General features: G+C 42.9%; 1 protein-coding gene across 8 annotated transcripts in view; it reads right to left on the bottom strand.

Moving 5' to 3' along the window:
- LOC105483992 (ring finger protein 130) overlaps positions 1-17485 on the bottom strand; it is a 158268-nt gene that overhangs the window by 139644 nt on the left and 1139 nt on the right. The gene's annotated exons all lie outside the window — the stretch shown is intronic.

Raw genomic sequence — 17485 nt, 5'->3', positions numbered from 1 at the left:
CTCGTGATCCGCCCTCCTCGGCCTCCCAAAGTGCCGGGATTACAGGGGTGAGTTATCGCGCCCAGCCAGCAAATACATTCTTAGAATAGGTTTTTCTGTTACCTATTTTTACTTCATCTCAGTAGAACAGCTGTTTATATCTTACGCATCCATGCTGGTTTCTTCAATTAATCACTCATATTCCTTCTTGAGATGATTTGTAATGACCCAGCTTTCTTTGTCCTAGGATTTGCAAACTTAAAAAATGACACAGTTGCTTTCTTCCAAATTTCTAGTCACTTTGCATTATATCACCAAATGCAAAGAATTCCTTCCAGCCCCTGGCATGTCACCCTCCTCGCCAGGGACGGATGCAGATGGCCACTTAACTTTTCAGACAATGCACATTCCTTTAACTTCTCCGATATCCAGCTGTCCCCGTACCCTTTACTGAAAAGACTACTCTTCCCGTCTGAACTGTCCGGGCACCCTTGTCAAAACTCAAGTGACAAAAGGGTTTCTTTCTGGTTCTCAGCTCTACTCCACCCATCTACCATGTCTCTACCAGTACCACACTGCCTTGTGGTAAGTTTTCAAACTGAGAAATGCGAATTCCCTTCATTATTTATTTTCAAGACTGTTTTGACTACTGTGAGTCCCTTTTACTTCCATACGAATTTCTAGTATTTTCATAGGACGGTCTGAATGTGTAGGTCAATTTGGAAGGGCAAAGGTATCTTAACAAAACAAGTCTTTGGACCTATGAACATGAAAAGTCTGTTTATTTACATCTTTAATTTCTTGCAACAGTGCTTTGCAGTTTTCAGTGCCAACACTACTTTAAATGGTATTGTGAAATTTTTATTTTCTAACTGTTTGTTACCGGCATATAGAACTACAATTGACTTTTTAAATTTTTGTTTTATTGATCTTTTATCTATGGGCGTTCCTAAATATACTTGAGCTTTATAAAAATTACTCTGCTGGTTACCGGTAATAAGAAACAAATTTTGGTCAGGAGCAGTGGCTCACACCTGTAATCCCAGCACTTTGGGTGGCCAAGGTGGGCAGATCTCATGAGGCCAGGAGTTTGAGACCAACCTGGCCAACATGGTGAAAACCCATCTCCACTAAAAATACAAAAATTAGCCAGGCCCTGAGATCGAGCCACTGCACTCCAGCCTGGGCAACAGAGTGAGGTTCTGTCTCAAAAAAAAAAAAAAAAAAAGCAAACAACCAAAAAAGAAGTGTTGTTTTTTGGTTTTTGGTTTTTCTTTTCTTTAACAAGGAGTCTCACTCTGAGCCACCATGCCTGGCCAGAAGTAAGTTAAGTTTTACTGGCATTTAATTAAGGATTAACACTGGCTGCTTTTCTCAACCTGAATGTCAGATGACTTGTGTGTGAGTGTGTGTGTGTGTCTGTCTGTCTGTCTCATGTGGTATACCAGTTGTCCTGAATAAAGAAAGAGATTTCTGAAATGCAAAAGGGATGGTAGTGACTCTCTCATTCATCCATTTGTTTTCAGATAATACTGCCAACAGTATACTAGCCATATACTACTCAGTTACAGGATTTACAGACGAAATGATCCACTTTTTACTAAATTGTCCCTCATCAAACGGACAAATGCCTTTTTTAAAAACCCTAGCAAAAAGAAACTGGCAGAGCTGATACTTCTCTCTTTTTAGCTACTATAAAGGGTTAAAACCATCACTGGGGTGGTGCTCATGGCTGTAATCCCAGCACTTTGGGAGGCTGAGGTGGGTGGATCACGACATCAGGAGTTCAAGACCAGCCTGGCCAACATGGTGAAACTCCATCTCTACCAAAAATAGAAAAATTAGCTGAGTGTGGTGGTGTGTACCTTTAATCCCAGCTACTCAGGAGAGTGAGGCAGGAGAATTGCTTGAACCCGGGAGGCAGAGGTTGCAGTAAACTGAGATGGTGCCACCATACTCTGGTCTGGGCAACAGAGCCAAACTGGGTCTTAAAACAAAACAAAACAAAACAAAACAAAAAAACAAACCATCACCATCAATCAGATTTGGAAAAGAAAGTTAAAAAACTAGAAAATAACATAAAGACTATTAGAAATATAGATTTATGGGCCGGGCGCGGTGGCTCAAGCCTGTAATCCCAGCACTTTGGGAGGCCGAGACGGGCGGGTCACGAGGTCAGGAGATCCAGACCATCCTGGCTAACCCAGTGAAACCCCGCCTCTACTAAAAAAATACAAAAAAAAAAAAAAAAACTAGCCGGGCGAGGTGGTGGGCGCCTGTAGTCCCAGCTACTCGGGAGGCTGAGGCAGGAGAATGGCGTAAACCCAGGAGGCGGAGCTTGCAGTGAGCTGAGATCCAGCCACTGCACTCCAGCCTGGGCGGCAGAGCGAGACTCTGTCTCAAAAAACAAACAAACAAAAAAAGAAATATAGATTTATTCCAGCTGTTACTATTAGCCTAAGTGTTGAGTCTCAAGATAGTAGCTGTGTTAAAAAAAAATTAATAGTGTATGTATGACATTTATGAGTTTAATGCATACCCTGGGGCTATATGTACATGTGCAACAGAGAAAAATCTGTGTCCTATTACTATAGAGAATGGGCTAGAAGGGAGCCACAGTCCAGATGAGACCAGAGGAGGTTGCAACAGGTGTGGAGAGAAACAGACCACATTTTAGAGATACTTAGGAGTTTGGATCAATCGAACCCAGTAATTATTCAGATACGGGAGTGGGGGGTCTAAAGAGGGAGATTCCTCGGTTTCTGGCAAAACACACTGGGTAGAGGTGGTATTACTGACAGACAGCAAACACTAGAGGAGGAACAGATTAGGAAATATGAACTATGTGGACACGTTGGGCTTGAAAGACAACTCAGAGAAAGAGGACAATTCTTCCTCTCTGAAGAGTGTCTTACAGACACTCAAATATATTCCCAATAAAATGTGTACATATGTGTACAAAAGATACATACAATGCTCATGACTGGACTGCATTGTTTTTAACCACCAAAAAGCAGGAAACCCACAGGCCCATGGACAGCAGAATGCATAACTATCACATCTTCATAAAGCAGATCACCAACAAAACCACTGCTACATGCAATAACATGAATTTATCTCACTAACATGATGTGAGCAAAAGAAACTAGTCACAAGAAGGCATACCATGACTCCATGTATATTGTGATATAAGAAATACATAGTTAGTCTTCATCCCCGGTTTCTGTCATAGAGTTCCTAACATGTTAGTAATTTCCTGAGCGACAGGGGTGAGAGGAGCATGTTTTGTTTTTCATAATAAGCCCCTTTCAACCATACCAGAGACTGTGCTAATAAGGCGACTCTTGGAAGATGGGGTCTGTTTGCCAGAGGAACCAATCGTGTGATTGGAGGACTGAAACTTTCAGCCCAACTCCCAGCCCCTCAAACTTCTGGGGAGGGGCAAGGGGCTAAAGATTGCGCTAATCCAATGGCCAACGACTTAATCAATCACGTCTGTGTAGGGGTGGGCACAGCGGCTCACGCCTGTAATCCCAGCACTTTGGGAGGCTGAGGTGGGAGGATCACCCAAGGTCAGGAGTTTGAGACCAGCCTGGACAACATGGTGAAACCCCATCTCTACTAAAAATACAATAACTATCTGGGTGTGGTGGTGCATGCCTGTAATTCCAGCTACTAGGGAGGCTGAGGCAGAAAACTGCTGGAACCTGGGAGGTGGAGGCTGCAGTGAGCTAAGACCACACCACTGCGCTCCAGCCTGGGTGACAGAGCGAAACTCAGTCTCAAAAAAAATCATGTCTGTGTAATGGAGCCTCCCTAAAACCTTTAAACAACAGGGTTCAGGTAGCTTTGGGCTGGGCACGTGCCAAGAGGATTATTACACCACCCCAATATAACGACCGAAGCTCCTGGTCATGCGACCCTTCCAGACCTTACCCTATGCACCTCTCCAACTGGCTCTGAATTTGTATCTTACATAACACCCTTTATAATAACGAGGGATAGTAAGTAAAGTGTTTTCCTGAGTTCTATGAGCTGTTATATAGCAAATTATCAAACTAAGTAGGGAGTTACGGGAACCTCCTGAATGGTAGCCAAGTCAGATAGACGTGTGGGGACCCTCTGACCCACTACCTACAACCGGCGTCGGAAATAGGGGCAGTTTTGTGGGACTAGGCCCTTTACCTGTGGGGTCTGTGCTAACTTCACCAGGTAGTTAGTGTCAGAATTGAGTTAAACTGTAGGACATCCAATTGATGTTGAAAACCCACACATTTGGTATCAAGAGTGTTGTAGGTAAAAAGTTGTCCTTCACACGAGTTAAGAAACAGGTATACACTACAGTGTCAAAGTGAGGACAGCAGTTACTGCTGGGGAGTGAGGAGGGAAGGAGCAGTGACTGGAAGGGACCTGAGGGGGTCTGCAAAGCTGGCCACGCTCCACTTCTCCACTAGGTTCATGGTTACGTCAGGGTGTTCACTCTGTGGGAAGTGGTCAGGCTGCAGAGTTACGGTTGTGTATTTTTCAGTGTACGTTACAGCTAGTAAAAATGTTTGCTAATTTTTAAAAATCTGGTCACTTTATTCCCCAGGTTAAAATCCTTCAACAGTATTCTAACACATGCTACAACACAGATGAACCTGAGGACATATGCTAAGTGAAATAATCCAGTTACAAATGGGCAAATACTGGATGATTCCGCTTTTATGAGGGACCTAACCTAGTCAAATTCATAGAGACAGAAAGTAGAGTGGTGTTGGCAGGGGCTGGGGCAGAGGGGGTAATGAAGTCTTGTGGTTTAATGGGTATATTTTTATTTTTCATTTTTGAGATGGGGTCTCGCTCTGTCACCCAAGTTGGAGTGTAGTAGTGTGACCTCAGTTCACTGCAACCTCTGCCTCCCGGGTTCAGGTGAGTCTCCTGCCTCAGCCTCCTGAGTAGCTGAGACTACGGGTGCACACCACCACACCTGGCTAAGGCCAATTTTTGTATTTTTAGTGGAGATGGGGGGTTTCCCCATGTTGGCCAGGCTGGTCTTGAACTCATGACCTCAAGTGATCTGCCCACCTCAGCCTCCCTAAGTGCTGGGATTACAGGTGTGAGCCACTGTACCCGGCTGGTATAACGGGTATAGAGTTTCCATTTTGCAAGACAAAGAGTCCTGTAGATTGGTCACACAACGGTGTAAATGTACTTAACACTACTTAACAGTTAGATGGTCGATTTTATATGTATTTTACCACAATTAAAATTTTTTTTTTTTTTTTTTTGAGACGGAGTCTCGCTCTGTAGCCCAGGCTGGAGTGCAGTGGCCGGATCTCAGCTCACTGCAAGCTCCGCCTCCCGGGTTCACGCCATTCTCCGGCCTCAGCCTCCCGAGTAGCTGGGACTACAGGCGCTGCCACCTCGCCCGGCTATTTTTTGTATTTTTAGTAGAGACGGGGTTTCACCGTGTTAGCCAGGATGGTCTCGATCTCCTGACCTCGTGATCCGCCCATCTCGGCCTCCCAAAGTGCTGGGATTACAGGCTTGAGCCACCGCGCCCGGCCACACAATTAAAAATTTTTAAAACAACAAAAAAAATCTCCAATAGTTTTCCATTCCTCTTATATAAAGTCCAAAATCCTAACAAGACCTGGAAAACACTGACTTTTTCACCTCTACTGTGTCCCACTCTCCCCCTTACTCTCTACCTCCTTTCAAATTCCACAAGTACATCACGGTTTTTGCACCTTTTAGTCTTCGTGTGTACTTCCTGTCTTTTTTTTTTTTTTTTTTTTTTTTTTCCTTTTTGTGGAGAACGGGGTCTCGCTATATTACCCAGGCAGGTCTCGAACTCCTGGGCTCAAGCTATCCTCCCGCCTCTGCCTCCCTGAGAGCTGGGATTACAGGCGTGAGCCACCGCGCCCGGCCTTTCGTGTGTACTTCCTTGGACTGAAACATCCTCCTTTCTGCCCCCTCTCAGTGTAATATCTGCTCATGCTGCAGTCTCAGCTTAAACATCATTTCTTCAGGGACGCCTTGTCTACCCTAGACTGAGTCTCTTCTGCCATTTTTGCTCTCAGCATCCCAATGCTTTCCCAAGACTATGATTACATAATTCTGTGTTGACCTGTGTAACGGTCTGCTCTCCCCAGATAGGACACAAGAGCTGACTCCTTTTACTTCCCCCCACCAGACAGCAACAGCATGCAGGAACTTCTTGTCCTGCCTGGTACTCAGTAGGTGCTTAATAATTATTTGATGAATGAATACTTGAGGCGACTGTGCCACAGGAATTTAGGATTTTTCTGATCCAGATGAATTAGTCTGCTGATAACATGCAAATGAGAAGCTGCATCATTGACCTTTAAGGAGTCATAGAAAAGAAATGTTGGAAAACTAACCTGCGTACAGAGCTCTGACACGAAACAGCGAAGGTGAGCCGTGAAAACAACTGACCCGTTAGGGTCCCACTAAGCCTTAGCAAAGTTTCACACACGATTATTGAAGGAATAATCTGCAGACAGTGTGAAGAGAAAGCTGTAATGGTGGGCTGCCAGCACAGGCCTGCTACGTGAGGGAGGCAGAATGGCGGCTCCCTCAAAGATGACCATCTCCCAATTCCCAGGACCTGTCAGTGAATACATCAGGTAACAGGGCAAGGGGGAGTTAGGTTACAGATGAAACAAGGTTGAGAATCGGCTGACTTTACAATAAAGAGATTCTCCTGGACTATCTGAGTGGGCCCAACGTAATCACAAGGGCCTTTTAAATGTGGATGACAGAAGAAGAAAGTCAAAGTCAGAGATTTGAAGATGGGGGAAGGGGCCATGGACCAGGGAACATAGGCAGCTTCTACAAGCTGAAAAAGGCAAGGAAATGATTCCCCCGGAGAGCTCCAAAGCCACGCCGTCTTGCCAACACCTTGGTCTCACGCAGGTCAGTGAAACTCATTTCAGAATCCTGACCTCCCGAACTGAAAGAGAAGTACATTGTGTTGATGTAAGCCACCTAGTTCACGGTAATTTGTTAGTGTGGCAATGAGAAACTAACACACCAAGGCTACGCCAGAAAGATTTGCTGCTTTTCCCTCCGTGCAGTGGCTCCCGGCCTAGCCAATCAGGAACAAAGTACACAAAGTATCTTTGTTTTTTCCACCAGAGCATCTGATTATGTCTTTTATGATATCATAAGCTGAAGAAACACATGCTAAATGCAAAGTCAATAAAGTGAATTAGAAAACTCTGTGAAAGGGCCATCCCTGAAGAGTGCTGATTGACGGAATAACATACCATCCCAGATTTTTAGCAGCACACTACAAAGGCCTGTTCATTCGCTTGCCAATACTTCCATCTGTAACTTAAGAGTAGGGATTCTTAACTTGGGGCTTCAAGAGGTAACTGGCCTCCTAAACCTTACTAAGAGTTTTGTGTATATCCATATAAATATCTAGTTTTCTGGAGAAAGGTCCACAGCGTTCATCACTTATTAAAGGGGATCTACAAAGCAAAAAGCTAAGAACCACTAACTCAGATGAAGATACAGAAAGCTATGTTCACGCATTCACTAGTGACACAAGCTGCTAGAAAGAGTGAAGACTGTGGGTGACACATCAGGATTCAGAAAGTATCCTGAAGGGCTGAATGAAATGGCTGATGGCTCAGGAGCAGCCTCTGTGAAAAACACTGAAAGTTTAATCAACAGTAAGCTCAGGATGAGTCCATGATTAGGAAAACCAAAACAACTGACGTGACTTCAGGCACGTCCGGAGGATGAAGAAAGTAGCTCTACTCTCTCCTGTGCTGGCAAAGCTAACCCTGCAGGTCTGCGTTCAATGCTGAGATTCTCTTTGTATTAGTTTCCTGTGGCTGCCACAAGACATCACAAACTTGGTGGCTTAAAACAACACAGTCTCCCAGTTCTGGGGCCCCAAAGTCTGGTGTTAGCAGGGCTGGCTCCTTCTGGAGGCTCAAGGGAAAAACCGCCTCCAGCCCCTCTCCCAGTGTCTGATGGCTGCCAGCCAGGCCTTGCACCCACTGGTTTGTGGCAGAATGATGCCATCTCTGTAACCTCCTCCTTCCCAGGGCTGCCTTCTCTGTGTGTCTTTCTGTATCTTTTCTTCTTCTTACAAGGACACTAGTCTTTGGATTTAGGGCCACACTAAACTAGTATGATTTTATCCTGATCGTCAACTAATTATACCTGCAGAGATCCTATTTCCAAATGAGGGCATATTCTGAGGTTCTAGAGGGACATGAATTTTTGTGGACACTATTTAACTCATCTCTCAGTCCTTTCACGATGCTGTAACAAAACACCTTAGACTGGGTAATTTATAAACAGCATAAACTTGTTTCACATAGTTCTGCAGGCTGGGAAGTCCGAGATCAAGCCACCAGCTGATGTGGCATCAGGGCCTTCTGTTTGCTTCATCAATGGAGACTTCTCTGTGTCCTCACATGGCAGAAAAGGGCAAACATGCTTCCCCCTCCCCTAGTCTCTTTTTTTTTTTTTTTAGACAGAGTCTCACTCTGTCACCCAGGATGGAGTGTAATGATGCGATCTCGGCTCACTGCAACCTCCGCCTCCCAGGTTCAAGTGATTCTCTTGCCTCAGCCTCCTGAGTAGCTGGGACTTCAGGCACCTGCCACCATGCCCGGATAATTTTTGTATTTTTTTTTTTTTTTTTTTTTTTAGTAAAGACGGGGTTTCACCATGTTGGCCAGGATGGTCTTGATCTTGTGACCTCGTAATCCCCCGCCTCAGCCTCCCAAAGTGCTAGGATCACAGGTGTGAGCCACCGCGCCCAGCCCCCACGAGCCTCTTTTATAAGGGCACTAATCCCATTCATGAGAGCTCTGCCCTCACAAACTAATCACCCCCAAAGGGCCTACCTCTTAACACTATCACATTGGAAATGGAACTTCAACATATGAATGCGGGGGGACACCAACATTCAGACTACAGCGCCCACTACACCCTTTCAGTGGAATATTAATAGACAAATGCATTCTGAGGTTTAAGATACCATATTCCCAAGAATGGTCAAAATAAATAGGGATATGAAGCCTAAAGGTTAGAGGACTTGAGTCAGACAAGGAAACTGTCTATAAATATCTGAACCATTTTTTTCCAGATGAAAACGACTTTCTAACACTCGGTTTGCCAGAGATGAATGTGGTATATTTCTGTCACCACATTTGTTCAATCTTAAGCTGTACAAGTATCTGACTGGGATGCTGAAGCCTCAGATGGGGGACTTGACTTGTTGATTACTAATGGGCATTACATTCTAGGATTCTCAATCTGTCCAGTTAACTGGCCATTTTACAGAACCAAAGAATTTTTGTAAAGTTCCACTAATATAGCAAACACTGCGGGATGCCAGCCAGAGGGTACACACTGTAAAGAAAACTTAGAAGCCCTGGGAACTGAAAGAGTATCAGAATGGTTTCAGCAGGTGAGCAAGGGAGAAACGACCTGGGGCTGGGGAGGAGGAAGGGGCCGGAGCTAGACCAAGTAGTGAACACCTCATAGGGCACAGAGACTTCCGATGTCCATTCTAAGGATGATGACGAGCCACTGCAGGGGTTTAAGCAAGGAGTAACATGACTGGGTGAACCTTTAAGATTATTTTGGCTACCATAGAAGAAAAGATTGATAGAAGTTATGCAAAAAGACAGAGAGACCAAGAAAAAGACAGCAGGAAATGACAGTTGCCTGAACTAATGCAGCAGCCATGAAAATGTCAAACAACAGATACATACGATCCATTCTGGAGGTGAGTCATGGAGATGGATTAGATGTGGAATGTGAGCCAAAGAAGCAAGGATGGTCCTAAATTTCTGTAAATAACAAGGGTGGTACGACGGTGTCATTTATTGAGCCGGGAAAGACTGGAGAGCACTGGTAGCAGATGGGGAGGTGAAAAAATGAATCTGAGCTCCATGTGGAGCTCGTCAATCTGGAGACGTCTTCGTGACACTGAAGTAAAGATACCAACAGGCAGCCAAGTGCATGAACCTAGAGAGGCCTGGGCTAAAAATAAAGACATGGGAGCAGGTAACAGGAGGCACGTGGAGAGAAAACAATTCCCATCTCAGTGTTGTCTTATTTCATTACGAGAAAATATTTTTGGATTAGTGGACACTGTTAAGTGCCCATTTGGTTTTTCTTGAAATGTCTGATCTCAAACCTAACACTTTCCCCAGCAACATTCAGCTGCTGGTTGAGTTGCAGGAAGCATGAGAAAGGCGGACGGCACATGAGAAAGGCGGACGGCACATGAGAAAGGCGGACGGCACATGAGAAAGACGAACGGTACATGGTTCATCCAGAATGGAAATTTTGTGTTTACAAAAGCTTCTGTAAATACAAAATTACTTTTGGAAGACAGAGGAAAAAGAGGTGATTTCATGGAATTACATCAAAAAAGAAGAGAAGCCAGAAGACGGCTAAAATATAACTCACTCCATCCAATGGAGACAAAGGACACGATCACACTGAGCTCACTTCCATTACTGCTGAGAGCTTGTCACAACGGATTGGGGAAGGAGGGAACTGCCAGAGATAAAGGAAACACTATGAGACAGGCAATGTAGGACCTATTATAATAAATTCTTTTATGTCCATGGATTTAAGCCTATTTATGGAATAAAATCAATTTAACAGTAGCTTTCCCCGATTTCACAGTCTCCTAAAATATTGTTTAGTTTGTGCACAATCTCAAATTCCACAGCATGTCACTAGACTTGGAGGAGATGCTGGGAAAATAACAAGCTTCTCAAACGAGAAAAAACAAAAATAGGGAGCAGATTCACTTGCAGTGAGCAAAGGGAAAAGAGTGGGAATCTTACTGTATTCATCTATGAAAAAAGCAAATTCATCCAATGGCTTGCAATGACACACACCTGCCCCAGTCACCCACCTGCCCCAGCCACCCTACCTGTCCCTAGTCCTCAGAGGCAACCACTTTCAACAGTTTTTAGTTCTTCTGGTGGCCTACTCCACCGTTCCAAACAGCTCTCCAGTCATCATTTCTTGGTTTGTCAACTTTGGACATCGTGTGCAGATATATGATGTCACAAATCAGGATTGTGTGTTTACTCACTCTTCAACTCCCCTTCGTCCCGATTTTATTGTTATTTTTATTTTCCTCTGTGTTCGAACCTTTCTAGCTTCTGCATCTAGAAACTATCTCTTGAATCCCCATCCTGTGAGATGAATAAACTGACTCCCTCACCCTCCCTAACTTTTCTCTCTTCCATTTCTCCACCCTTGTCATCTGTGTTTGTAGAGTCTCAAGGTTTCTGCTCTGTAACTACAATTAAGTCTTCCATGCTTTAACTACAGATTAGTTCTAAACAGTGAAAACCACAAAACCAATAGGAGCGTTAACATCATCAGCATATAAATATTACACTAAAAGCTGAGTCCTGTACTAGGATTCCACTTGTCTAGGATTCACAAACTGCTCAAAATCATGACATACTTTAGCTTGCTTCATATTTGGACCAAGTTGTCTTAGTCCTAGAGTTCCTCTTCTCTTACTAGAGAAAAAACATGCCTTTTTCAACATTTTCCTAGTATCTTCCAGTTCCTTAATAATCCTAACCAATGCATGGAATTCATTCTGTTCTTGGAGCTACAGAATGAATTAAAAAAAAAAAAAAAAAAAAAACCTTGCAAAGACTGACTTGTTCCTGGTTATCCCCTTCAGAAGGTATGACTTTTCCCCCTGTCCTTTCATGAAAATTTTTCCCCTTTCATAGTAAAAATTAACAATAATTTTTAAGAGAAATGTCACCCATTATCTAATTGATATAACACAACTACTTTTATGTCTGCATACTACTTGGAGTCCTTATCCACTGTAAATAAATTTAACACAATCATAGTTCACAACGATCCCCTTTTTATGGCTGTGTAACACTCCACTGAGTGGATATATCATAATTTATTAAACCCACTTGGGAAGCGCTACAAAGAAGTAGTTAAAGTACAGGCACGAGGCTGGGGGCGGTGGCTCATGCCTGTAAGCCCAACACTTTGGGAGACCGAGACGGGCAGATCACAAGGTCAGGAGATCGAGACCATCCTGGCAAACATGGTGAAACCCGATCTCTACTAAAAATACAAAAAATTAGCAAGGTGTGTCGGCACACGCCTGTAATCCCAGCTACTCGAGAGGCTGAGGCAGGAGAACTGCTTGAACCTGGGAGGCGGAGGTTGCAGTGAGCCGAGATTAAGCCACCGCATTCCAGCCTGGGCGATAGAGCAAGACTCTGTCTCAAAAAAAAAAAAAAAGAACTATGTAAAGAAAGAGTTCACAAACACAGAAAAAAATAAGTTTCCTTCCTTCTTTTCTTTAACAAAATTTTCATTGCCTTGCTTAAGCAGGTATTTTATTCACAATTGCCTCTGAATAACTTTCATTTATTGTCCAAATTCAAATCTAAAATTTTTATCAAATTCAAATCTAAATTTTTGTCAACGATAAAAATGTTACCTATTGCAGGCTTTATAAAATTGTTCAATCGAAAAGGTAATATCACAAACATTAAACACTCTCATGCTAATAACGTTTAATGTCTTCACTGCTGCATAATATGTGCATATATGTGTACACATACACACACCCTCTGATAAGGTTTGGCTCTGTGTCCCCACCCAAATCTCATTTTGAATTGTACTCCCATAAATCCCAGCGTTGTGGGAGGGACCCGATGGGAGATAACTGGAATCATGGGAGCGTTTCCCCCACACTACTCTCACGCTGGTGAATAAGTCTCACCAGATTGGATGGTTTTATCAGGGGTCTCCACTTCTGCATCCTCCTAATTTTCTCTTGCTGCTGCCATATAAGTGCCTTCTGCCATCCACCATGATTCTGAGGCCTCCCCAGCCACGTGAAACTGGAAGTCCAATTAAACCTCTTTTTCTTTCCAGTCTCAGGCATGTCTTTATCAGCAGCATGAAAACAGACTGATACACCTTCCCAATATGACTGGTTTAACAAGAACAACACTCTCCCTAATGGGTACAGTCTAGCAAGTTTGTTTAAAAAGATTTGTCTTAGCGTGGGCAATACAGTGAGACCCTGTCTCTACAAAAAATTTATAAAATTAGCCAGGTATCGGGCGGATCACCTGAGGTCGGGAGTTCGAGACCAGCCTGACCAACACGGAGAAACCCCGTCTCCACTAAAATTACAAAAAATTAGCCCTCTGATAAGGTTTGGCTTATTAGGGCGTGGTGGCACATGCCTGTAATCCCAGCTACTAGGGAGGCTGAGGCAGGAGAATCGCTTGAACCCGGGAGGCGAAGGCTGCGGTGAGCCAAGATCGCGCCATTGCACTCCAGCCTGGGCAACAAGAGCAAAATTCTGTCTCAAAAAAAAAAAAAAAAAATTAGCCAGGTATAATGGTGTGCACCTGCAGTCTCAGCTACCTGGGAAACCGAGGCAGGAGGACTCATCACTTGACTCCCCGAGGTCGAGGCTACAGTGAGCTATGATCACAGCACTGCATTCCAGCCTGGGCAACAGAGCAAGACCCTGTCCTTAAAATAAAATAAAAGACATGTCTTACTAATTTATAGTCACACTTCGTTCAAGGTGGGAGGGATCCTAGAAGTTATCTAGTCTTGAGGCCCAAATGCAGCGCAAGATTAGACGGGGCAAGGTGGGGTGAGGTCAGTGAGAGCTCACAAGCTTTGTCATCTGACAGGTAGCTAGCCCTCAGCTCCTTCTGCCCCCCTCCACGAAGGTGACTTTTTTAAACCCAAATCTATGTCTTTATTCCTATTAATTTTTTAAAGCTATATAGCTCATCATTCTACACATTAAGATCTTTGCAATTCTGACCCTGCTATCAAATATATCTGTTATACATGCCACATCTTTATCAAAACCACTGGCACGGCAACAGAAGACCTTCACAAAGAGAAGAGCAGGAGGAGGAAAAATCAGAGGCAGTAAATGTAGATAATGTTTAGAGGTTCACTGTAAGAGAGAAATGGGGTGGTAGCAGGATAGGGATTTGGTGGAGAGATCAAGCGGTTTTTTAAAAATACTCAAACATTTATAGGCTAATGGAAATAATCATTCAAATGTGAAGGAAAAACAGTATGTAAAAACATGTCATAAGCTGTAAAGTTCAACATAAATATAATTTATTATATATATCCAGTTTTCTCTTGCCAGGCTATTTATGTTAAAATTTGATTTTTAGAGCCTCCAGCTCTTTCTGAATTCTCCTTCTGAATATTCAGAGACCCTGCTCCCATGATCATATCTCCTTTTTCTCTGAATATTTTGAAATCTGCGTCCAATAGCCCCTGCCTTTGCTGTTATGAATTCAAACATTACATGACCCCTTTCACCCAAATCTTGTTTTCACATCAATCTCCTCCACTGTTTATGAGAATTTCTAAAAACCAATTTCAGATTCGTTAAAGGAACCATCAAAGGCGTCATCTAATAGGATTACATTTTTAAACATAAAAACCTAAGATTCACTTTTTTGAGTTTTATTGCATCCCTAAGCAAGTTAACAAGAAAAGGTTTATTATTTGGTAAAATTATTCTCTAAGGGTGTAACATCCAATCCTGAAAATTTCTATGCAAAGCAAGAAGTGGCCGATACTAAATTCTTCCCCAGCAGCACATCTGCATACATAATCACATCACCAACACAGGCTTTCTCCTCTCCCAACCCCCACTCCGGGCTCAAACAAAAAGTTAGTGTGCACACACAGAAAGCACATTTACAATGTCTGCTCCACAACAGACCCTGCTAGGCTGCTCTGCAGAGGTACTAAATAGTTTGCTCCTAGTTCTAAGCTTACTATTTGAGTAAGTAATAAAGAAGCAACGGTGATCTGTGCATAAATACACGACACGTTCCTTCAAAACTCCGTTTCTAAACACAAATTCTTTACCAGTTAAAATATAAAATTTGTTAGCCCCAGGCAAATGATTCTACACCCACCAATGCATTCCACTTAATGGCAAAGACATATTTTTAAAGTATACTTGTTCATAAAGAATCTCATAAAGTATACTACATAAAGTATAGCACTTGCCAAAATATACTTTTAAAATACCAAAGTGCCTAAGAAAAAAAAATTGACTATTTGTTCTTTAAAGGGATAGGACAAATAAATCTTATTCAGAAATTCACACGTGATAGTAGCACTGCAAAGCAGACAGAAAGGTTTCTAGTTTCATAAATCAATCCACAGCTTTAAAATGAGCCATCATGTTAAACTCTAGGAAAACTATAAAGTTCTTTTGTCTTTATGTTCATTTCTACCAAACACCCTCAAAACAAATTTTCATGAATTTCACATAAATTGGCCACAGCTGTTTTTGGACCAGGACCTGTCTCATAACTTTGTGTGTAATCTGAACATTACTTTGCTTAGTGTCAACACATAGTAAGTCCTCAATAAACATGTCAAGAATTCTCCTCAATTCAAAATTATAAGAGCATCAAAGTCATAAGGATGCACTATTTTTTCTAAAACTAAAAAACTGTGAAACTCATTAAATCAAGATTATAATGTAAAATATCCAAGTATTCCAATTTTAAATCATCTTCTTAAACACGAATAATTTTAACAGACACATATCACCACTTCTGTTTCTAAAATAAATTCCTACGTTCCTGCTGCAACAGCAGATTTAGATTTCATATAAACCCATAGGTTTAGAAACTATTGACAGGCAGACTAACTTATAAAGATCCCCAGCAGAAGCTATGCTTTATAGAGACGGATTTTTTAAAATCTGTTTTGTTCACTGCTGTTGCCTCTCCTTCACCAATGCCTTGGCACACAGGATTTCAATTAATATTTGCTGGACTGAAAAACGGCATGTGTGTGTGAAGACCCTTGGTACAAAGCCAGACTCAGACCACCTGTAGGATCCTCCACCCCCAACCCCATCCCCCTGAGAAAACCTGGAGCAGGCCCATGTGGGACGGACACAAAATGACCCCTAGAGAATCAAGGAAAGGGAGACTAAACCTCAAGGGGACTGACTTCACACTCAGTCTTCACACACTGCCCAAATGTGTTCATTCTGTTGCAGTGTCTAAAATCTCACCAACTGAGAGATTCCTTTAGGTTACCAAATCTCCTCTTTTCAGAATTAAGGAACCATTTAAACCTGTCAACAACCTTAAGAGATGTACATTTCATCATTCCATTTTACAGATGAGGAAACTGAGGCTAAATGGCAGAGTTACTTTTCCAGTGTCACACAATATACATAGAGCACAGGCCTGACTCAGAACCTTTCATCCTACAGCGCTGCCTCCCCACTGAGAGGGGAACAGGACTAACCTTCATTCACACCTCAATACATGAGCTGGTTCCCAATACCCTTCTACAGAAACACCTAAAGTAAGCTTTCTCAAAGACGGGGCTTTGGTTTGGGGTGACAGCAAGCAACAAGTAGTTAAAGCACATGAACACTGTGGAGGCAAGGATCTGAAGTTCAGACCATGGATTTGGGGTGCTTGAGGGAACCAAGCCTCAAAGACAAACCACAAATTTCACAACACTGCAGAGGGCCAGCCCTTGCTCCAGAACAGCTTGCCTCCCTCTTCCTCTTTCTACCCTTCCACGTGACCCTCACGGTTCTCCCCACCAGAAAAGAGGCTACCATTGTTAGTTGCCAGAGTCTGGCCACACTGTGCATCTCAACCACAGTGACTGGCACAGAGCAGGAACGCAAATATTTACTGAATGAACCCAAGACAAAAGTTGTTTCTGTGGCCAAGCTGGGACCCTAACTGCCATTTTTCAACACAGTGGAGATGAGATATGCGCCTGAAGCACCTGATTACTGGTGTAAAACGGACTTTTAAAAGCCCAGTCTGAGTTGGGGACAGGCTACAGTAAAAGCCTTACGTGATTATTTTTCCCCAGCCAGCCTGTCTCAAAGAAGAAAACAGCTTGGCACTTTGGCATACAAATACAGACCTCAGAGGGGCATAATATGCTAATATCTTAAGAGTGTAAAAGCAAACCATTACTTGATTTAGGCTGCCTACTTTAGGTCATCCTAACATGAACAGCAGTTTAGAGAAGAAAAATCCCCTCTCAGCATTCTCAGGGTGACAATGAGGGTGGCGATAATAGCAGGTATTTCCCAAAAGTTCAAAGTGGGCCAAAACCCAAAAAATCATATTCCGCGATGTGCAAAACGTTTCCTTCAAACCATGACTAATAATTTAAACAAATACATGTTTACACCAAATAATTAACTAAACAAAGCCCATGCTTACAGGAAAACATGACATTAAGCCAAATGGTTTCAAAGACAATTCTTGAAAATTTTACCTATTTCCCTTTTGGTCGGCACCCGTGACCTGAAAAGCCTTGGCTAGTAGTTCTGATTAGTATCAAATCCTCATAATGTGACATTTTTAGGCGTCAAATTACAGTAAAACTACTAGGGCAAGAACAGGAGCCAAAAGCAACAGGGAAGATGTCCATTTTCCTCTTACACCCCCCG

Source organism: Macaca nemestrina, chromosome 6 (genome assembly GCF_043159975.1).
Source record: "Macaca nemestrina isolate mMacNem1 chromosome 6, mMacNem.hap1, whole genome shotgun sequence".
Lineage (NCBI taxonomy): Eukaryota > Metazoa > Chordata > Mammalia > Primates > Cercopithecidae > Macaca > Macaca nemestrina.
The sequence above is the reverse complement of the archived record's forward strand: the minus strand, read 5'-3'. Positions and strand labels throughout refer to the sequence as shown.